At 35.1% G+C, this 15608-nt stretch overlaps 1 protein-coding gene across 2 annotated transcripts in view; it reads left to right on the top strand.

Annotated features, from left to right (window-relative positions):
* The window catches only part of LOC127973324 (ankyrin-2-like), a 56498-nt gene that overhangs the window by 2683 nt on the left and 38207 nt on the right, over window positions 1-15608 (top strand). The gene's annotated exons all lie outside the window — the stretch shown is intronic.

Raw genomic sequence — 15608 nt, 5'->3', positions numbered from 1 at the left:
GAGAGGGATGAATGGAGGTATAGAGAGGAAAGGTTTGCTGTTTCATGGGAGTAGGCAGGTGCTAGAAAGTTCCTTTGATTCTTTGATTGGTGGAGATTTTTAGCATCATTGTCAATGTATTTTTTTCAATAGTAATTCTACTGTTTATGCAGGCTATGGGTTCAACAATGAATCATCAATTAACAACCTTACAGGTCTGTCTTTAAAGGTTTAAAATCAATTTAAATGTTTAAATCAATTATTCAAAATCAATTACTTTAAGAATTCCCTGATAGGCTTTTTGAAATGTTAAGGGACTGGCCACAGTTCAGTTGTTTTTCTGTGCTGTTCAGGGGCAAGTTTATCCGAAATGGTTGATACCAATTATATAGAAAATATATATTAAAGTAATTGCAATGCAATGTCAATTTTCAAATGGCTTTTCAGAAAAAAAGAGTGAAGGCTGTGGAGACTTTGTAAACAGAATGTTCGCTCAAAAAATAAGTTTACATGGCACTGTGTAATCAAATTTGGAGAAATTCCTCAAAAGTGTTCCTGTTGCAGGGTTGTAGTTAACTAAATATAGGCAAGATTTCTCGTTTTCTTTTAGTTTATGTTGATATATATATAAAAAAAAAAAATTACAATTAAAATGAAACCAGCAAAGAATGGTGTTTTTGTTTCTGTGTGTAATATGCATCAGGTGGTCACTGACCATTCTGTGGGTGGTCTAATAACATGAAATATTAGCAGTATGTATTATTGTAAAATTTATTTGAAAACTGTTTAAAGATTAGATCCAAGAGGAATTAGAATTTCTTGTATTAACTGAAGAATATTAATGCGTGTCTGGTGTTGAAAGGACTCCACCCTTTTCAATCACTCATACTGCATTAGATTGAGGCTAATAGATGCTCTATAACTCTGCAGCCCCTTCAATTTCTCATCCAAAGTAACTAATAGTCTTTTTTTACAGAGTATAATTATCAGTTTGGCTTAATATTTTTGAAGTTTTCTCATTAATATATCACCAAGTTGCCAACATTCTGCTGTTTCCTGTGTGAATACATGTATTATACTTAATAATTATGATTCCTTTTATAACCAAAGCTATCTGGACAGGTGCTATGCAATGTTACAATGGCCTGCCATTTCAGGTCATCATTTCTTTCTTGTCATCTATTTGTCCACAATTCACTCACTCAGTCTTTCTTTCTCTTCTCCTTGTGTGGGAAGTATGATAATGTACAGGAAGGAGACTGTAATGGAGCAGAAGGTTTTTATTGCATTACAAATCTGCATGCTGTTGCATTGTGGGTAGTGGGTGCCATGCCTGGCTTGCCCTCTGAGGACTGTTTCTATAGCAACCTCCCTGTCCAGCACTGTCTTCACAAAACTTAAATCTGTGAACATCCATTATCATCATTGCCCACATTATGATTTCATTTCATTTATGATTTAAGTCCTTTAAGGCGCACCGAGCGATTTCTGAGAAACTGCTGATATTTGAATTCACCAAAATAAACACCCCCCTACCCAAAAGTGTTTTTATAATAATTTTATTTATTTCCTTATAAATAATATATAGGATATGTGCACAGGGTTTGACCCCTGCCTGTTATGACCATGTCTCTGTCCAATAAAAGCTTGCATATGGATCCGCACGTCTCACCCCTCATCAGCTCCCGAGTTACAGTAATGCTATGTACTGAAAAATGTCAAAACATGAGCTGGTATTTTTATTATAAAAATGTAACTAATAGATATCACCACACTTACCCAGCTGCTTAACCAAATTTTACCAAAGTATTTCTGTTGTATTACAGGTTTATTGATATGCTATTTTAAATATGCAAGGGAGACATATCCACTAATTTCAACGCATTTCCAGAAAAGAAATGTTTTTCATTTTGTTGGCATATTAGAATTAAAGGTTTTTATTGTGGGGATTTTGAGCATGTCTTTTTATTACTCCATAAATCAGAAAATACTGTCAAAAGCCAGAAAAAGTAACATAAATCAAATGAATTATATATGGTGCATGAATGTGGAGATTCATGTCTCAGTGCATAATAAAAAAAAAAACCTAATTAGAAAAAAAGAGCAAGAGCAAAATAGATCAAAATTAACTAGTGCTGAAAAAAAAAGCTTTGCCTGTAGTGCCTTGTCTTTATCCACATGATTTTTTTTTAAGGGTGAGGGGTAAGAGTTACATGGAAATGCATCTCATGCTTTAAAATATTTATGAAACCCCAATCAGGACTTCCCGCAAGAATTGAGAATGGATCGATGACGGCTTGAGGACGAAAGAAAAACAGATGGGTGGATGGATTAGGAACAATTTGAAAGATGTGGTGGATGCATTAAGGCACTGGTCCTTGAGAAGTAATGGTTGTCTCTTAGTAGAAATTTCAAATGGTTTCTAAATCCTTGGCCGGATGGAAGAACCAACAGACATGATGCTTTAGTCTTAAGGTCAGTGTGTGTGTGTAAAAGTGATGGAAATACACTGTGCACATATAAAGCCAAATATGGTTCAGCTCACCTCACACACCCTAACAGATGGAAAGCGTCCCAAGAATTATGTGTCTGCCAAAGTAATGTCCTGTGCTGTGTGCTACTTGAAAGCATCTGTAAGGAGAGGGCAGACAGAATGGCTCATCACACAATAGCCTGCCCTTCCCAGAGAGCTAATTGAGTAGAGTGTGTTTACGGAGGCTTCCTGATGCTCTGATGTGATTGCTGTCCCGTCTGCTGTCTGCATACTTTTATTGATCCATCCTTCTCTCTTTCTCTTTCCTTCTCAGTCTCTTTTTCTCAGTCCTTCAGTACTCACCTTCACTTTTCATTTTACCTCTCAGGTACATCTTTCAGTGATGCTGAATTATTATTTTCTCATTATCAGGCAGAATTAAGTTGGTAAAGCATGTCACATGATGTTGAAGTCACATGATTAATTATTGATCAGTTGTTTTAGGGAGTGGCTCTTTCCACTACACAATAGATCTGATGCTTTAGCAGAACATTTCCTCTGCATCCAAATCACATTATAACAGCTCGATACATCTTGAAAATTCAGTCATTTAAAATCTTAATACCTGATGTATAGAAAATTGAGATTTGTTTCCTTACATCTTTAAAATGGAATATACAAATGCTGTAATTAAAATCAAATGTAATTAAAATCTCTTTCAAAAACATTAAATAAATCTTACAGACCCCAAACATTTGAAAAGAAAGTGAAAGTGACGTGGCATTCAGCCAAGTATTGTGACCTATACTCAGAATTTGTGCTCTGCATTTAACCCATCCAAAGTGCACACGCACAGAGCAGCGAACACACACCCGGAGCAGTGGGCAGCCATTTATGCTGCAGCGCCCGGGGAGCAGTTGGGGATTCGATGCCTTGCTCAAGAGCACCTAAGTCGTGGTATTGCCGACCCGAGATTCGAACCCACAACCCTAGGGTTAGGAGTCAAACTCTCTAACCACTAGGCCACAACTTCCCCAAAATCTGAATGTCCTTAATGAATGTCCTTTATGCATCACTGGAATGCAAAAAAAAAAAAATGTGGTGCTGCTGTAAGAAACAGGCATGCAAGTCAAGTCCACTTTGCCCAAGAAACACCTGATTCGAAAGAAATAGCCTAAACTAAATCTGGACCAGCAAAGCGAATGAGACAGAGCCCCTAACTGGGAACTAGTAACTTCAAATCGAATTAAAAGTGCATTCAGATATCTTCTAGTTGCATTCATTTTCATTGCATGTGTCCTTCCTTTTCTCCAGAGTACATGCAGAATCAAATGAGCTGGGCTAAGAATAAGAAGCTTCTGGATTCAGAGTCACCAGGCTTACTTTAAATTAGATTTTTTAAATGTGTTTTCTTTTCTTGCAGGCACTCTGAGATCATTTAAGATGATTCAGACTCTAAAGCAGTGAGTGAATGGATTCATCATCATGTTCTGTGTGCTGTTGGTGTAGATATCAAAGTCATATCATACAGCAGGATGAAAAGATGCAGGAGAATGTAGTTCCTTTATTTTGGTATGTAGGTGCAAGCATCAAAATGGCCTATATTAATAAGAAAACTGATGAAAATAATGATACATATTTATCTATATAATATAATTATTTTAACATTTTTACACATGCACACATATGAACCAAATATTTAACTATTATTATTTTGAATTAAATTATATTTATTTTTTTAATGTCACTGTTCCTGCTTGCTCAAAAAGTGTGGTAATGCCAAAAAAGACAACAAATATGTCAGTGATAGGACAGATATTGTATGTTCAAATTACATGTACTTGAAGAGCATAGTGTTGTTTTGAGCAAAGTGAATTTTGCAAGGGTGTTGTCTGGAGTGCATCTTCATTTGTCTTTCTCAATCTCTTGTTTCTGTGATGACACTCCTTCCTTCATCTCTCGCCGTTTATGCAACTTTCTCTCGATCTTTCTCAGCGACTGTCCTCTTTCTTTCTCCGCACATTTGTCAGTAGCACACCTTATTGTGGTAATATTTGTAGAAAATAATTTCCTGTTAACTTTTAGGCTGCTAAAAGGACTCTACTGAATTACATTGAGAGGCTGAGCTTGTTATAAAGCATTGTGGGATTGCATCATGCACAAAGGTTATTTGTGTAAGAGTTGCTGTCTCTGCTTTTTTACCAAAATAGATGTTTTTGGAGGCAGCATCATTTGTTGGCTACAGTTTCAGACATTGGGATTGAGGCTAAATGATGCCAAAAATGCTGGCAGGTAGCTCACTAAGGTTTGACACTGTGCCAGGTGTTTGTAAACAGCTGTGCGTGTGTGTGTGTCAGTCTTTATTGAGAAATTTTTATTTGTTTACACCATGCTTTTAAATTGGGGTGTAAGGCCTATTTGTGACCATATTTGCATTAGCCAGTATAAATGGTTTTGTTAAACTTTTATTCGTTTTGTTGAAAGCAGATAATATTAAGGTATTAAATATAATATATGATCATATAAATACTGTAGTATAATGTTTATTTTTGCTGATTTTCAGAGTAATGTATTAAACAGTTTACTCTTTATTGGTCTACTACACACTACAGTTCAAAAGTTTGGGTCTGTGAGATTTTTATTTATTTATGTTTTTAAAATAAGTCTCTTATGTTCACCTATTATTTGATAAAAAAAATACAGTAAAAATAGTAATATTGTGAAATATTATTACAATTTAAAATAACTATTTTCTATTTTATCATATTTTAAAATGTACTTTATTCTCGTGATGGCAAAGCTGAGTTTTCAGCATCACAACTGCATTCTTGTATACTGTTTTTTATGAATCATGAATCATGAATTTTATTATCGAAAAAATGAAAAGCATATTTGATAGCATTTATTTGAAATAGTAATCTTTTTAAATTAACAATTAAATTAACAGCTAATGTTTTGATTTATCCTGCACCATGTATATTGGAGTTTTAGTGTAAATAGGTTTTTTTTCTTCTTTAAAATAGCAGACATTAGATTGTTATCGGCCATACCTTAATAACTAATGTCTATTGCATCAGCCAAATATTTAAATATTGCTGCATTCCTGCTTCTACATCCTAGTGCATTAGAGTCATGGTTTTGTGCAGAGAAACAGGATTGAGTGTTGACCGTGAGTGAGCTTTTATGAAAGATCGATGTGTTGACTAATGCCTTAATAACAAACACTGTAAGAGCTTCAAGACTGAATAGCTTTTAGATGATGTGAGTGGAAAGTGCAGACTCAGCTATGACTGTATACTGTACATTTACACACAATATACACCCGGAAACTTCTCTTATATTTGAGATTTGAATCGTCATCAAAGATATGTTTTCTACAAAGTTACATCCAGTGTGGTCCAGTCAAAAAGATGGACATGAAGATGAACATTCATGGAAGCTTTCCATTGCAAGTTATTTTCACTGAAGGGTTAATTTGGGAAAACAAAAAAAGGTTCTTCTATGAAATTTTATTTTTCATTCACTTTGGATGAAAATCATCTGTGAAATTGCTACTTAGTACTTACTTACAAATATTAAAAGCTCTTATTGTTTTTAGCACAAGCCCCTGACGCAGCACAATTTGCCAGCCTTAGCAGCTGTGATGGGTGAAACATAAGCATCCTGAATAATGATGTTCAGTAAGTGTAGAGACGATGATAACTTGTATTCCCCTGCGAGCATTGCTCTCTCCACGCAGACATTTGAGACCTGGCGCCTCTACATCTGCTCATGTTTACCACTGTATTGATCCTGTCCTCTGCTTGTCCATTTATCAGAATGACAAGAACTTTTTGAGCTCGAATGAACCATATCTCAAACATCTCTCTTGCGGTGTGGTGTTTTTAACATATTTACAGCAGGCTTACAGCATGATCTTTTATCTGCTACATCATGAGGTCATAGGGAGTCACAAATACAACTGCATAGCAATTTCCTGCATGGCGACCAATCACAATCCCTAGCATTGTGGGAAAAATGTTTGATTTAGATTCAGTAGGGTGTGCGTTTAACACTGAAATTGTGATCTGATGACTGTATAATCTCCAATAAGCCAGTTGAAGGAACTTGATTGATGGTCCATCTTTGCTGTGATTTTTACAGTATGAGTCTGTATCTTGGTTTTGGTTACAGAGCTCTTGCTCTACTCTGGAGACTATCAGTTGTTATAAAGGATCAATGTTCTATAGATTCTTTTTCTGCATCTGAACAGGTTGTTTAGTTAGTTGCTTTTACATGTGAATAAATAACATTAGATGCAGCGCTTGTTAAAGATGAGATTACCTTACTGTAATGTAGCACCATCTGTAAAAAAATACAAATAAAAAGTTTTGACTCACATTATATATATATATTTAATGATGGCATGGCACTTTCCATGAACAAAGTTGTAAACAGGTCTTGCATTACAGAATTTTAATTTAAGCAGTCTTGTTACCACAATTTAGGACATGTTTAATACCTAAAATCAGGGTTAATTGCAATTTGTAATGCAATTATGGGTTGATTAATATATATTAATGCTAAATGTATGTATGTATATATATATATATATATATATATATATATATATATATATATATATATATATATATATATATATATATATATATATATATATATATGTGTGTGTGTGTGTGTGTGTGTGTGTGTGTGTGTGTGTGTGTGTGTTTTACAGTGCATGATTTGTGTGAGATAATGTTAATTCTACAGATTATATCTAAATTATGATGTTCTATTATTTTAATTGTTGGATATAGGCTACAATTGAAGAGTGATGGGAAAACCGTTTGTACCCTATTCATGGAAGTTTTAAATCTTCAATGTTTTATTATAGCTAATAAAGTGGTGTCAATGGTTTCAGCTGTTCTTACTATATTTTCAGAGATCTTCGATTCAGTGCTTGTCTTGTATGTCTTACTCTTGCTTCAAGGACTCACACAGAGGAAGATGTTTGGACCTCTTCTAGTGTGCAGTTTAACCACCAGGTGTCAGTGTCCTGATATTTAATTTGCTGAGGTGTAGTTATTTTTGTAGGCCAAAAGGTGGTGTAGAAGTATCTTGACAGAGACAAAAGGGATGTATCTTTGGCAGTTTAGGGTAGCGTTTAGTCTGTACAAATGTCCACACAAGAATAGTGAGAGATACCAGTAAATTATGACCTTGTGAGGATATTTTTTTTTTGGTCCCCAAAACAGCTTATAAATCATAAAAAAAAATAATAAAAAAAAAAATGCAGAAGGTTTTGTGGGAAGGGTAAATGTAGGAGTATGGTTATGTGGGTAATACAGTGACATTTGTAAGTGTTTTTTGTAAGTAATTTGTAAGTGAGAAAAGTAAGACTGAAAGTCAAACCTAGCCACATCAAATTGAAAATACCTCACCTGACTAAAGAAGACATGATTTCAAAAATGTATTTGTGAACCTGTCAGATCTCATAATATTTGCAAATATATTTACAAAATTGCACATGCAAATTCAACAATAAACAAACAAATTCATGAACTTTAAATTTATGAAATCTAAAAAGATTAATACCATATTTCACTATTTAATAATACTGTATTATATATAACATTTGTAAATATATTAACAATGTATATTTAGGTCATATTTTGAATTTGAATATTTTAAATAGGTTATGTATGTGTGAGTTGGATTTTGTGTACATATTTAAAACTGTTAAAAAAAAATGGTGTCTGTAAGATTTTTTTTATGTTTTTGAAAGAACTCTCTAATGCTTTCCAAGGCTGCATTTATTTGATCAAAAATAAGTTAAAACAGTAATATTGTTAAATATTATTATAATGTAAATGCACTTTATTGTTGTTATCAATGCTGAAAACAATTGTGCTAATTGTGTTACTTAGCTTTCAGGTTTCTTCGATAGAAAGAACAGCATTTATTTGAAATAGAACACTTTTGTAATCTCTACTGTCACTTTTGAGCAATTGAATGCATCCTTGCTGAATAAAAGTAAATAAAAAAGCTCTAAACTTAAAACAGACACATCGTTATTTTCAGACCGCGCTGACTCTTTGCGACTCAGAGACAGCTTAAGTGTGATCCCTACTAAGAAATAGTTATAGACTCCTTACTCCATAGCATCTGCAGTAGTCATTTAACAGACACCTTTAAATCCAAGAGGATTTATAGTACAATCTCACTGGAGCATCCTGCAGGTTTAAGTGCCTTTTTGAACCAGCATTGACCCAGCAACTCTCTTATTATCAGCCATGGGCATTTCCAACAGTACACCACCCCACAAGGTCAGGTCTATGACTGCAGCAGCTGTGTGTTAGAGCATAGCATTCTCCTCCTGGTGGATTTGTATATGTGGCTTACCATTGCCCCAGTGGATTTATTCCCAGTGTTCCTGACGGCCTCCACTGTGGTCTTCCCTAAACTCCTCCCCAGCTCCAGTTTGCACGCAATGTGCCACAGGTGTCCTTGGTGTTTGCCACAAAGTATTAACAGTTTCATGTTTTTCTCCGAAACTATCACTTCGTTTTATTTTGTCTCTTCTCTTATCACTCACATTTTTGAAGTACACACATACATACATTCAATCCTGCAGCTGGAATATAAGCTGGATGCCTCCACATCTGGACAGGCAGGTTGGCCCTCTTCCTCTCTCTCTCCCTCTCTGTCTCTCCCTCTCTCTCTGGTCCCCAGTTCACACATGGCAATATAAATTCAGATTCAGTGAGGGAGGCTTTTGTCTCTTCAGCCAACCAATGGACAGGAGTCACACTCGATGGGGGTAAAAAAGACACAAACTGTTTACACTGAGGAGGGAGTTATTGAGAGTGAATTGTGGGAGGACTTTACATTAATATGAAAAACCTTATGGGACTATTCCATATCTGAAGCGATAGAGAGGTATCTGTGTGTGATTTTCTGTGGTTTGGCATCATGGCACACGCAGCAGCACATCTTAAAAAGGCACGGGAACTGGAACAACCTCCAGAGATAAAGGCTCTCGCCAAAGCAAGAGAGAGACGCAAGAGACACAGAGAGAGAGCAGAGCGCAAACGCAAGGTACCATTAACAACAGCACTTTTACCTCAAATTCATCCATGCCAGCTCAGATACAGCTGACCTACTGACTTATTGGGTGACATGTGTCTGTTTAAAGAATTCTGCAACCATTTAATGCCAAAATCTTCAGACAGCCCTTATTCTAGTTAAAATAGTCAGTTTCTTTCATTATGTGGAAATGTAGCCTCTAGTAATCCAGTTGTTGTTCTACATATTTTATCTGAATTAATTTTTTTGTGCTTTCAATGTTAGACTAGCACATGTAAAGTAACTTTGATGAGAGTTTATCTCAGTCGCATTCACATGCACACAGGGTTCATTGAGGTCGGAGGATTTTGATGATGGTGTCACAAATTACAGCAATATCAGTCAAATTATGGGTGATTTGTAAAACATTGTCCTGCTCTGCTGCAGTTAATTTAACCTATGATTTCTTTCTAATGCGTACAAATATTAGAATTCAACACCCTAGTAAGACAACATAACCATTACTTTTTTTTTTAATCTAAGGAGAACCCACGGGGTCAAATTTGGCCGCTGTTAATTGCTGCCACCCAAAATGAACCAACAAAAAAAAAATTGTCAAATTTAGCTTCGAAAGCCCAGAGTGCCACTTCTGACCCCTGCATAGAGACACCTAGTGGATCAATATTGAACTCACAAGTGCCAGAGTGGTAGTAACAAGATGGCTTACCACATGCTGTTTTGTTGAGCTGGAAACCTACCAAAACAAAATCGTCTTCTCAGCAAACCAGCGGTTGGTAAAATTGTGTATTTTTTGTTAATCTATTTAGTATTAGCTTGCAGAATGCCTAGAAGTAAGTTTTTTTTTTTTTTTGGTGAAATTAGTGACTCTGAGCTAGTTCAAAAAACAATGAGTCAAAAATGACCCTCTGGGTGTATGGGTTAAAAAAATGTCGGGTCAAAAATGACCCTTTGGTTCTTTGAGTGACTTTGATGGAGAATGGTGACAGTCCTGTATTTGGCTAATGCCTTGAAATAATTTCATTTGTATAATATATTTTAATAAGTAACCTTAGTAGTACAGGGCCACAGACTAATAAAGTCGATGTGCTGTGTGCAAGGACCTCAAAACTGAAATGCACTGTGAAAAATGCAAAAATGCTCTCTGCATCAACAACAAAAAAAAGTTGTTTCAAAGACTACCACAATATCTAGTGTTCCTTTCTCTAGCAGAACACATTTTTGGATAGGCAAAGACCCATGTTGTTAGTTTTTTTCAGTCGTGATTTTGGCCCTGTGTTCTTGTTTCCATTGGACAAAGTGTTTGTACATTTGAAATCCAGTTCTAACATGCAACAAATATAGCAAAAAAACAAAAACAAACAAAAAGCATTGTTAAATGTAGCTGTGTGGTTGACCGATTATTTTCCTAAATTTAAAATAGTTTGCATTGACCGTGTTTGTTATTGTGATTCTTTGAAATGAAAGCCCAATGGGTCAAATTTGGCCCTAATCCTAAATTAGGGAATAAAGGGTTACAATTGAAAAAGTGGATATTTTGGTGTTCACACAGCAAAATCCCCAGTGTTAATTTAACACTCTTGAGTGTGGACTCATATAAACACTAAAGCAGTGTTAAAAGTAACACTGAAGCAGAGTTGAAGTTAATGAGATAATTAAGAAGTTAATTGAGTTATGATTGACCATTATTGAAGACACCTGATGTTAACAAGCAGAATCACCAAACGAGAAAATCACAGTTTGTGTATCACCATTATAGTGGTCAATGTTTGCTTTAGTTTGGATCTTGACCCTTCAGTTATTATCTTTAGATTTTATGTGGCTGTGGTGACTGAATTATATCATACAGACAGACCACAGCAAAGGCAATCATGTGTGCCATTGATTGTGGTTTGAGCTATTTGTTATAGAGTGAACTGAATGCCTGAGTTTAGGTTTCTTTAGTGCATAGTGCATACATAAATTAAGTGAAAAAGAAAAGTAAGCAGCCCAGTATTTCTGACACAGTATGACATGTTTTTAATAGTTTTTAAGAAATCTTTTATTTAGACACACAGACATCAGGAATCAGCGTGAGCATCACAACAACGGTGACCATCAAAAAAGCATGTTGCAGCCAATAAAAACTCATCCATGGCTCCCATCATGCATTGCGGCATGAATAAATTATGAGCTGAACTGTCTTTTTAACTTTTTATTCTAACTATATTTTATTTGTGCTGTTTTTATGTTCATTTTTTGTATCTAGTTTTGTGATGTTCAGAGTTGGTCTGTTTATCTGAATATGTTGTTTGTCACCGTTGTTGAGATTCATACGCTGATTATTGTTATCTGTATGTGCCTAAAATGAATTTTTTTTAATAAAAAATCATCTGAATCACTTGCAAGAGATACCTACAAAATGTATAGAAAATACAGACTTTTTCATTGTGGAATCAAAGCTGTGACAATCAATAATGGAAGTTTTACTTTGAGAAAAGACTGTAAATGACTCATGTCAAACAACAATTACATTAAAACGTAATCATCAACACACGATGATTTTTGCTCTTGGTTTGACAAATAAACTTTAAAAGAAAAAAGTTACAAGCCAAGCAAAAGCCAGCTAAAGCAAACACTGAACACTATAATGGTGACACACAAATTGTGATTTTCTCGTTTGGTGATTCTGCTTGTTAACAGCAGGTGTCTTCAATAATGCTTAATCATAACTCAATTAACTTCTTAATTATCTCATTAACTTCAACTCTGCTTCAGTGTTACTTTTAACACTGCTTCAGTGTTTATATGAGTCCACACTCAGAGTGTTAAATTAACACTGGGGAGTGTTAAATTAACACTGGGGATTTTGCTGTGCAGTGAACTTGTAGCAGTAATTTAATGCATAGTTCATAATTTTCCAAAGAAGAAAAAGGTTCTTGGGTTCTCCAGGGCTAATTATAAAAAGAAAAAAAAATAACTATTTTATTTTATTATTGTTTTATTTTATATAATGTATTTTTGTATTTATTTATTTATTTATTTATTTATTATTATTATTTTTATTTATTTATTTATTTATTTATTTATTTTTATTTATTTTTTTGCAGTTTTGTAATGGCTGCATTTTAGTATTTCTGTGCTGGAGATGAGCTCCAGGGATAAATGATAACCTGTAATCAGCGGTTCTGCACCTGTTTCAAGAGCACAGATACTGGAAGAGGATTAGGAAATAGGATCATCCTGTATGCAGATTTGTCTCTAGAGTGCAAAATCTCATTGGTTACATATGTGATGACATAACCTTTTGATATAACTCATGTGCTTCAGTTTTGTTCTGGCAATCTGTAAATGCAAGTTTTGAAAATGTTGTACAGTATTAAAGATTTTTTTCTTTTACATCAAATTAATGGTTCTCTGCCAGGCATTGAATTATTTTTAATTTAAAATACAAGTCTTCCTGAGGAAACATAATAAAGAAGTAGTGATGGGGAGATCAGATCGTTTTATTGACTGTTGGTATAAATGTTATTGGAGTCATGTCATTCATTTGTATGGGGTTAAAATATTGTATTTTCTGTAGCCAAATTCCCCTTGCATGATAACTCCCTTTGATCATATTTAAATGCAGCCAAAAGTAAACTCAAATAATTAGAGTTATAAGTAATCTATAAATAATTAGAATAAACATCACCTTCACCTAATGTGTTAAGCTGTTTGACCTTGGATGACCTGCTGCCATGGGCAGATTAACCAAGTGGGCAATTGGGCAATTCCCATGCAGGGCACCATCCAAATACATTTTATCAGGTAAGAGAAGTGTTACATTTTCAAACATCTATATCCATGGCCTATACAGTATATAACCTTTCATCTGAATTGACCAAGTTCCCTGAATGTTTTGTTGAAAGTTTGGCCTTGATAACAGCTTGCATTCTTGCTGGCATTGTTTGTATGCACTTTTACACAGTCTCTGTTGTTATTTACATCCAAATAGTTGCTTTTGATTAAACTTTTGTGCTATCTGTCTTTGGTGGGGGGTGGAGGAGGGTCATGGGGCAATCTAGGTGTCATTGATTAATCAGTTACAATAACTTGACAGGCAGTGTCTAACTAACAGTCTTATAAGCAGGTTATTATAACTGAGATACACAAGGAGCTAAGAATGTTAATATAGAATAACAATTTGCATTTGTCAAATTTTCATGTATAATGTAATTTACATGTAAATGGTAATAATTGGATATTAATATAAAAAAATTGAGAAATTTCTGCTGCATCAGTTAACTTACATTTTAATAGTATTTTAAATATATAATACTATATACTGTTTTAGTGGGGTTTTTTTTATTAAATCGTTTTGTTTGAATTTTTTTTTACATCTTTCCAGCCCAAACTTTTGAATTATTATTATTATTATTATTATTATTATTATTATTATTATTATTTTGCAGTATTTATTTTAAATAAAATAATTGGATCTTGACTGAATCAAGTTAAAATTCTTCAAAAAGTCAGCTGTACATGCACATTAATGGAGTTCACTGTTTAGTTTTAAAGCATTATTACGATTTGTTCTTTTCTGTTTAAACTCACTTGTCATTATTGCCCCATTAACTGTAAAACCCAGATTATTTTGGTTAATAGGGTGCATGGCATTGATCAGGGCAGTCAATGGCAGTTCAATATGTTTGTAGTGGAAGTCAGCTTAATGCTGAATCATAGTGTGGTCAATGCGGACTGCCTCGGGACCAGAGATGACCCACAGACACTGATGCCATTCTGTCTAATTCACTGTAAGCATTGCTATAGCTTTTAAAACGCGGATATATTCCTCATGGATGATGAATTGGATTCATGTGGTGTTTTTCAAGAGCTTTTATTGAATTCAATAGCTATTTTATATGATCTTCCACTATTTTCATACTTTTGCAAATGTACTGCATTCTGAGGACAATAATTTATGGTATGACAAACAAGGGTTTTTGTAAATAACACCCTCTTCCTCCAGTCAAGACTTTTTGACTTCAGTTGTCCCATTGGATGCACATTCCTAGACCTCAGGAGGAAAAAGACAGCTTCCCCAGCTGACTCTTCTCCATTAGGATTGCCCCTTGTTGGGCCTTGTTCTGTCACATAGCTGCCTGTGCCTGGAGGGGTTAAAAATAACCCAGCCCGTGATGGGTTATTTGGACTGATATAGCAATGGGAGACACATTTGTGGCCGCAGTTGTCAGTCACGAAGCCAGGCGGGAAGAGAGACAAGACCGGAAAAGTGTTGGAGTTAAGAGCCAAGGGGTCTATGCCAATATGGGACGCAGATTCTCACAGAAGATGTGGGGCAGGGATCAGAGAGAGCACATAAGAGACAATGTTCGCGACCTGAGGAGAAAGACATGAAAGTTTGGGGGATTTCACATTAGCTGGATAGATGCTCTGAAGCTGATAACTGAATAGGCTCCTGGGTACTACCTGAAGACCGAGGATAATGCAAACCCATAAAGCTAAGTGCATGTGAGTGAGTTGGAATCAATCTTCCGAGGAGCGTTTTGATGTTCAGTGGTTGGTTATCACTGGAAAAGGCCGAGCAAGGGCGGAAACTAACAAACGATCGAGACATTGATGTAAAGTGTTGCACCATTTTTTGCAAAGGTTTGGGTCACTCTTTATAATGGGGAATGCGGCAATGTGTAAGGCATGTGGTTCAGATAAAGGCCTGCGGACCGTTGGAAGTGATCCATATCTGGACCGTTCCTACAGTTCTGTGGCACATACCATGGTAAGACAATTTTAATAATATCTAGGTTCAGTAGAGGGTTGTTGAGGTCATTTACCTGCTGAAAAGACCAGCATATGATGTGTTTGGAAAGCTGGGATCATAATGCAGAACAATTTTCTGTTATTCTTTTTGTAATCCATTTTTAACTGACCAGAAAGAGCGTGTTAACTGACTAGCTTCACTAACTAAAGCCAACAACCTGGCTGTGTACTGGATTTCTTTTGTAAAGTAATTATTTCAAGACTTTGGTGTTTGATTTATTTTTAGACCATATTTTTTGTTTACTTCTTGCCTTTCTATTTAGATGGAAGCAAATGTTTTGAACCAGATCTG

Source organism: Carassius gibelio, chromosome A1 (assembly GCF_023724105.1).
Source record: "Carassius gibelio isolate Cgi1373 ecotype wild population from Czech Republic chromosome A1, carGib1.2-hapl.c, whole genome shotgun sequence".
NCBI classification, from domain to species: Eukaryota; Metazoa; Chordata; class Actinopteri; order Cypriniformes; family Cyprinidae; genus Carassius; species Carassius gibelio.
The sequence above is the reverse complement of the archived record's forward strand: the minus strand, read 5'-3'. Positions and strand labels throughout refer to the sequence as shown.